General features: G+C 29.2%; 1 long non-coding RNA gene across 1 annotated transcript; it reads right to left on the reverse strand.

The window, feature by feature from the left end:
* Nucleotides 1-707: 707 nt before the first annotated feature.
* Nucleotides 708-4342, reverse strand: LOC113784665 (uncharacterized). Its single transcript, XR_003470771.2, has 3 exons — nucleotides 4257-4342; nucleotides 3395-3441; nucleotides 708-1773 (listed from the first exon to the last, which is right to left on the reverse strand). It is a non-coding gene; the product is annotated as an uncharacterized lncRNA (long non-coding RNA).
* Between the last annotated feature and the right edge of the window lie 5019 nt (nucleotides 4343-9361).

A 9361-nucleotide genomic window follows, 5' to 3' on the forward strand; every position in this document is an offset into this window, starting at 1 on the left:
TGTTGGACTGATGCTAACTAGCGTCAGTGTCAGGGGAAAATACTAAATATGGAAGCTAAAACCAGTTTTTTTTAGTAATAAAAAACTCATAAAATATAGTTAGGCACAAGCCTTTAGTCTTCCACTTTCACAAGAAAATCTCCATTGATTGCTTGTGATGACTACATACAAATACTTTATAAGAGGAGGCACAAAGAAAAGAAAATGTGAGTACTGTAAAATGAATAAGTCATAAATATATTAACATGTATCCTTGAACCATATATAGCATGATCACAACAATTGCGGTAATATAGTATAACACGAATAAATGGACAAACTTTTAATGCTAAAACATATACTACTTGAAATTCATGTGATGAGGTTAAAATAATTAGGAAAAGTTGGATTGGTAGGTTATGTTCCATGTCATATGCAAAGTACAATACTCCTCTAAATTACTAAATTATATGTATTAATATAGTGTCCACTCTCATTGAGACGATACTATCATGTAATTCGTCAATATAGTTATACGAAAATATTTTCAAGATAACACCCTAAAGTGTAAACTCAGTAAATTCTAAGTGATATATATTTATCTTTAAAACACATACACACACACATATATATATATATATATATATATATATAAGAAAAGGTTAACAAATACTTTCATAACAAAACTTAACACGTTTTAAAAGCTAATAAAGAAATTGTATGTTCGAAAAAAATATACGAAAGTATGAGACAAATTATATATAACAGAAACAACGTTATGATAAGCAGAAAATCCTTTATTTATTAAAGGAAACTAATTTTCCCAAAAAAAATTGCCGCCTAATTGCACTATAATCCAGTCTAAACATGCCCAAACTCTTCGTCTTCTTAATTCCCACACCCAACTAAAACTAAGTGACATTTCTCGTGAAACAATTTATTTGTCCATTTGCAGACTATTTTCGTTTTCTCCATTTCACTGTCCAAATTGATATTTTCTTCATTTTTCTATTTTTCTCTCTCTTATTTTCAGTAGCGAATCTTGCATAAAATATTAAAAGAGCGACAAATATTAATTAAAATATTATAATTAAAATTTATAAAAATAATATGGTTTTTTTAGAGCTTCACACAATACATACATAGTCGACAAATTGAAAAAGTTAGAGCTTCAATTCACACAAGTTTTCCTATTTTCATAATTCACATAAGTTTTTAGAGTTTCACACAATTTACATAACTCAATAAAATAAAATGTATCCGCTTTAAAATTTTCATTTGTCAGAAACTTTCTTTTTGAAAAATGCATGAGTTTTCTTATGTTTAAACATCGTATCACTCCTAACAAAATACACAAATTAGTTACACAAAGCATTCAGACAAAGAGTTCACAGTTTACAAGGTTACAATTCACATTCACAAAGTAAACCAATTCACAAATTCACAATCTCAAACCCATACTACACTAATCATCATAATTTACACGCTAAAGTTTACAATTTTAATTCTCACACTAAAATCGTTCACAATTAACAAAGTCATAAATACAATTCACACGCTACTACTACTTCACAATTTTAAACTAAAAATAATTCAAAATTAACAAATAGTAGAAGAGGAAAAGAGTAAGAACTTGAAAAATCTAAGAAGCGGATTGAGATAGTATGGGATTGAGATAGTATGAGTACCAAGACCAAGAGATGGCGTTGGTAGTGGGCCGCTGCAAATGTGAAATGAGATGGAGAAGCATAGAGAGACACGAGGAGCAGTGGCGCTGACGGCAGAGGGGGGAAACTGCATAATGGAGTTGCAAAAAGAGAGTATGAGTGAAAATGTTAACTATTGATCATCAAATAAATGAGTAATTTACTTGAGAGAGTAAAGTGAGTAATGTTAACTATTGATCATCAAATAAATGATTGTTATTTTGTATACATGATCAATCTGATATAATATCAATCATTGAATCACTTACTTCACCAACTACTCATTGTCACCAGAGAAGAAAAAGAAATATTTTGGTTCCGGTGGTGGTAACAGGTGTGTAGCAAACTTGCTCTATTTAATCTATAAATTTAGTATGTTATTCCTACCATTGAATTTATTATTTAATATACTGTCTGAGTAGTTTTTTCTTCTCTGAGAGTTACTTTGACAAACCCACTTCAGTGGAAGGTTATTATAAGATGGTTATTGTTGATTGATGTCCCTATTGTTAGTAAGAAGACTCTGGTGTATCCATTAATTATTATGGTGGAAGCTTTTATTGGGCTAGGTCTCGTGGTTTTTATTCTCTCAATTGGAGGGAAGTTTTCTACGTTAAAAATTGTGTTCGTCTCAGATTTAATTTTCTGTCAATTATTATTGATCTTGGAATTGTGTTGTTTATTTAGCCATTTTTCTGCACATGTGAGAGAAGAAATACGTTGCTTCTTTGTAAAAGATCTAAATTAGTTAGTCCAGTTTAGTTTTTTGATTTTTTTTAATTAATTCATATAATTAATTTACAACTTAACTTACTAAACAGTTAAACACGAGTTAGGAATAAAAAAATTAAACAACTAATAAAATTGAAAAACCTGATAAAAATAAAAGCACAAAAAACGTTCAAAAATCAAACAACTGAAATCTTTAAAGAGTTAAAAGTGTATTTATATTTAATTATTTTGACACATATATGTATCTCTTATTTTTTCCATTGTATAATGCTTCTTAGTTTCCATTGTATAATGTTTCTTGGAAGTAACTTAACCACAACTGCTTAATGCTTCAAGTCATCAACAAATGATCTATAATTCATGACAATAATATAATTACATAACAAAATATAAATATATATATTATAAATGATGAAAGTGAGTAAGAAGAATGGAGACACGAAGGAAAGAAAATTCAAAATTATTATAAAAAATATGAAAATATAAGAAGAAATATTTGAAATAATTTATATAGATTAACAGCATAAATTAGAAAATGAAAAGTCTAATTAAAAATTTAAAAATGTCAACCTATATAATTGACCTTACACTTACAATCTACTTTTGTTTAATATTTGTAAATACGATAATAAATAAAAACTAATAATTAAATATGAAGATACTAATTCAAAATAAAAAGGAAACCATACTTGTTTTCACGTTACCAAAACATATCTTTTTTACGAATAAAAAATAATAATAACATGTCATGTTATAACGTGAAAGTTATAAAATAAAACAAATTATAACGTTATAACTCGGAAGTTTGAGAGTTATAATATAAAACAAATAATAACAATAAATCTTGAGGAATTCAAAGAACTTTAAATCTAGTAATTAAATTTAGAGTTGCATTTGAAGTTAACGTATCTCTACCCATACAACAAAATCAACAATATTAAAAAAAAACTCAAAATATAATTAAGTTAAGTATAGACCTCTATTCCACAAGCTCCATTGATTTCTTGTCCTCACTTAATTCTTCCTATAAATATATAATAAGAGGAGACACAAAAGACGTAAGTAGATCTTACATCATGTTAAATGAATGAATAAGTTAAAAATAGATCACCATGCATTCATGAAACATATTTAGCATGATCACAAAAATCACGACAATATAATATTACATGATATAAATGGATGATCTTTCAATCCTCAAAATGCACTCCTTGAAATTCATGTGGTGCCAAACTAATGTAGGAAAACGTGTACGGAAAGGTTATGCTTTATGTCATATGCAAATTGCAACACCCCTCTAGATTATATGTATTGTGTGCAATCTCACAAAGACGATAATATCAAGTAATCGGTCAATATAGTATACAGTTGTACGAAGACATCCTATGGACAACACCCCAAAGTGTAAAACTCAATAAATCACTCTCCTCCCATGAAGTCTAAACTTAACTTCTAATTTTTTAGATGATATATCAAACACCTAAGTCTTAATAAATTTTTTATATGATTCTAAAGCTATTAAGGAAATTGAAAGTTCGAAAGAAATATATAAAAAATTATGAGAGAAATCATATATAAGAAAAACAACATTACGATGAGTAAAGAAAATTAAAGACTTTAACATAACATATAAATGAGTTTTAACTTAAGTGTTACCTAACACATCTACAGTAACCCTTAACGCAATCCTTGACTTTAGAACGGGGACACCGATATTTTTTACAATCAACGCGTGTCTTACAACTCATTTTTGTTGTAATATAAAATATAAAATAAAGAAATGTTATTTAAAAATGATGGAAGGTTATGTATAACATTAAAATATGATAATGAACTTACCACTAGCGGCGATTAAAAGAAGAAATAGAAACACTAAAAGAATCACAGTTTAAACAACCTTGAGAGTTTTAGCCATTGTGTTCTACCTTTTTATGTGACAAGTAGACAATTGTTTGATCACCTTATATAATAAAAACTTAATGTTATGTTTAATTCAATTAAAAAGTTTTTAGGAGTTATCTTAGTGCAAGAAACCCTTCATTACAATAATTAATAAGTGTCTCTAACGTACATTGATGTATCATGTTTGTCTATTCAGCTAATGAAATTGATCACTTGACATTAGAATAGATCTTTATATAAAAATATTATTTGTAAAATATATAGATAGGGTCCGCCATCATTTGTTTGATTTCATGGGTCTAGTGGATTCAGACGCCATCTTCCCATATGTCCCATCCGATGTGATCTCAATGTTGATGCAATCATATATTCAACTTCATCCACTCCGATGTGATCTCAATGTCGATGCAATCATGCTAATGATCTCAATGTCAAGCTCATCATAACTCTTTTGATTTTCTTCTCAAAGCATTTCGCAAACCTTGTATAGAGGGTAAACTTCTCGTGGTTTTCATTTTAGAAAATGCAGATTTCACTCATTCTGCATCATGCACAAATTTCCTACATGGTCGGGTCATTCTGTCTAAGGGGATGTTCTAATTAAAATCGAAGTCATACGCGATATCTCTAGAAACTTTGGAAAGCTATTGGTCTTTGGAAAATGGTTTCTCTTGGTAAAGGATTTTTTGAGTTCATGGTAGAATTTTATCTTTTAAATTTTAAGTCAGTTAAAATGTACATTTTAAGTGGGTTATGTGTCCGAGTTAACCGCAAACGACTTAAAAAACATGTTTTTTAACTCGTTTCATAAACCGACTTAACAAAGCTTCGTCCTCTTAAGTCGATTCAGCTTAACTAACTTAAACATCATAAATTCAGTTCAACAAATCATCTTTTTAAGTTAGATCCTTTGATCAACTTACTTAATAGATAGAGTTAAAATAATTATTATTTTTTTAAACAAATTTCTCATTTTGCTCTTGATCATACATATATACAATATTTCGTATTAAATTTTAAAAGTTTTGTACTTGTAACTACAATTTTATGTAATAAATTAATAACCAAAATATACAATATCATATGTTCATACAAGAAATATAGAGCACAAAGAACATGTCTCCCCATTTCTGAATAATCACGACAAGACAAAAAAAAATAGAAGACCATTAACAAAATTACAAAATCACAATATAGAAATATTCAATAGACATATATTAGTATTGTCATTTTCTTCAACTAATTCCAAAATATCCACACGTTTTCGAACTTCTTTAATTTGATCCGGATGAAATGATCTCGAGTTATCGAATATCTGAACAACAACAAAAAAAACACAATCAATATCAGTTGAATCTTAATTTTTTTATCATACGAACATTAAAAACTACAATCAATAACAACTTATAATTTTTTATCAGACAAATATAAAAAACACAATCAATAACAACTTGTAAAAAATTATGTATTTGCATCCATGAGTCAACTATGTTACAATGTTCAACATATGTAACATGACATATTAGTCACACTCATACATTTGTCATGTTTTATCAAATCATCATGCCATATTCGTTTTGTATAATTCTGCAAACCCCATAACAAATAAGATGATTTCTTATTTTAGAAAGTCTTTTTAAAAGCAAATTGTAAAAAATTCTCCACACATATACACTTTACTCAAACTATCAAACTATTAGCACTCATCCAATTCATCCAACTACAATCTATAACTACTTTTATTAAAAATAAATAACCATAAATATTAATATTAAGGTAAAATAAAACTAAAATAATTTTATTGTCATCTACTTTTTTATTTATTGTCGTATTCATATTAACTAAAAGTAATCTATTAATAGTATACTATTGTTTTGTTGATATTGTTATTATTTTGATTATTGTTTTGCTCCATATCATATAAAATAGAACCTTTAGAATATGTAATTTAACTTACGACAAAATCTCCTATATCTATTCAAAACATTTCATCTATAGTGTCTAAATAAAAGAAAACAAAATAGTTAAGAATCATTAAAATAAAATAAAGTAAAATGAAGTTGACATGTCATTTTCTTTTATTCATAATATATAGCTCTCCCTTATTATCTGAAAGTGAAACAAAATATTAATCATTCTAGCAACATAAGATATCATTATTATTGTTATAAAAAATTACTTACTCAATAAGCAAGAACTTGAGATCCACACTTCAAATGGTGGCAATAAGACGATTGTTATGGTTCTTAAGTCGATGTTAGAGTAAAGTCAGGAAGTGGAGTTGCATGGTTGTGAAGTCGATATTAGAGTAAAATCAGGAAGTGGAGTTGTAGGTGTTGACGAAGTTAGAGGATAGGGAAGGTTTAGGGTACTAATGCTAAGTGCACATGGGACATAAAATGCTAAGTGAATCAGATTTTTAAAATTTTTTAAATTCATGTTAAGTCGGTTATCAAAATTACCGCTTTAAACATGTTATCAATATTTAAAAAATTGCTACCGTCTTTTTTATTAAGTCGTTTAACCAATTAACCGAGTTAAATATAGAGGAAGAGATATATATTAATTTTTTATTTTTATTTTTACAGTCTATCTTAATTTGGTTGCTAATATAACCATATTAAACGCGTTTCATCTATTTACGAAATTGACACCGTCTTATTCTATTAACTCGTTTACATAGACAACCGACTTAAACGTATTTATGTCTCACTTGTTAAGTCTAGTGGCATATAAATGACTTAACTCACCGTATTAAAAACTCAAATTTCTACTAGATCAGTTTTTTTTCTATGGTGGACCAAAGTATTGTTTCATCTATTGGGTTTTGTGTTAGACATAAGTCCTCTAGATCATGATTTTGACATAATTAACAAACATACAATGCACATGTATCATTTGATAAATCTAACAGGTTGAACTGAGTAACATTTCAGGAATAGACAACCAAACACTATACACTTGGAACAAAAGCTTGGAACTCAAGAAATCAACCAAAATTGGAGGATGTGCTTGAGAAAGATGCAAATATGTATAGTGTGATTAAGTAGTTATAGTAGTTATTTTAGTAGACTAATCACTATGGTTTCATACTTAAGCATTTGCCAAAGAAAGTAAATCAAATAACCGATAACTCAATTGATGAATCAAATGGGCAATCGATTGTCTGACTTAGTGATGACTCTTCATCATATGCATATTTTCCCACTGTTTTAGTCTTATTTATCCTCAATCATCAGTTAAATTAAGGATTTATTTGATACATTTTGTTGAATTTTGTTATTTGAATTAATAAAACATTTTTTGTTTTTATTTCGTTGATTAAGTAGGAATTTGTCGTAATTTTACATTGCGTTTTGTTTTAGTGCAGTGCTGAATTTTGGTGAAAAATCAACATGATATATGTGGAGTATTTCAGCCATATCTGGAGTTCTAGATGTCCAATTAGTGTCACTCCAAGTGCTAATGAAAGCTAAGATCCATATCTACAACTTTCATGAAGACACCGGGACCAAATTCAGACGCACAAGATGAGAAAAATGCAAAATACATCAGACAGCATATGTTGTGCGCCTGGAGCGCGCCCTGCGCGCCTGGAGCGCATTTCTCGTGTTTCAGTTCTGTCAACGCGCGCCTGGAGCGCGTTTTCCGTACCTGGGGCGTGCGACCCGCACCAGCAACCATAAAAACACATATTTTTACTGTTTTAGGGATCTTTTTGACTCTTGGGAACTTGGGAGACTTGTGCCCTAGCATAGAAACTCAAAGACGGCCGTTTCTAAAGCCATTGAAGCAGTTTTATCAAGAATCATCCATGAATCATTCTTGTAATTCTTCTTTAATCCTTATCTTTTGTATCTCTGTCATGAGTAACTAAACCCTATTTGTTAGGGATGAGTGTAACCAGATGAAACCCTTATTTTTCTGATTTGATTTCTAGTTATATGAATGAGTTTATTGAATTGTTTTTCTCATCTCTGTGCTTAATGCTTTTTATTGCTTGATCAACATTAAAATGTTCTACGATTTGTATTTTGAAACGGAAGTGGACTTTACGAATGTTTGAGATGAGAAATTCATGAATTTGTAGTCCAGAAATAGGTGCAGGTCATGAAACCAATTAAATTAGTTGCAAAGCAATAATTTACAAGAGAATTTCTATACGGTAATGCTTAATTCTAATCTTAAATCCACTAAGGAATTAGGGGTTACTTTGGAATTAAAGGTTCTGTCACTAAGACATTAGGGCAAGAATAATAAAGAGAATTCGGTAATAATTCAATAAAGGAATTCAATAACTAGGATCAAATTAGACACCAAGGCTGGATTTGAAGTGAAACTCATCCCTGACATTTTTCTCATTATAAAAGATCAATTTTATTAGTGTTGTTAATTTCAAACATTATTTCAATCAACTTGGGAACCTTTTTGTTCAATTCTAGTAATCAAATATAATTCAATAGTAAAACGCAATCCTTGAGTTCGACACGCGGTACTACCATTTTATTATTACTTGCAACGATTCAGTACACTTGCTGAAACGCAATCAAGTTTTTGGCGCCGTTGCCGGGGATTGCCAATTCACTATTGAATTTAATTTATTTACTTAATTGAAACTTTTTGCTCTGCAATAAAATTTTTGATTTTATTTTATTTTATGTTTTTTTTTATTTGTTGAATTTGCTAATGTCATGTCTAGTGGTTTGTCTCTTCTTTGTTTGAGATAACTATTCGCTGTAGAGCATGGAAGATTATAATGATGATATTCTACTAAAATTATATGAAGAGTGTGATACTTGTCTTATTTCGGGTATAAGTCGCATGATTGAGGGGAAAATCTTGAGCTATACATTTTTAAAATATGACCCTCAGATCCCTCTGATGCAGCCTCTTAGGTGTGACTTTTGCGGAGAAGCACATAAGAATGGAAATTGTGCCGATGACCTTGCCGAACTAGTAGAATATGAATATTTTTTTTTGAAAGTCACAGAAAACGATGAGCGTTACATTAAAAAGATCTATTGGGAACAAATTCTACCTCC

This window comes from Cicer arietinum, chromosome 3, assembly GCF_000331145.2.
Source record: "Cicer arietinum cultivar CDC Frontier isolate Library 1 chromosome 3, Cicar.CDCFrontier_v2.0, whole genome shotgun sequence".
Taxonomy (NCBI): domain Eukaryota; kingdom Viridiplantae; phylum Streptophyta; class Magnoliopsida; order Fabales; family Fabaceae; genus Cicer; species Cicer arietinum.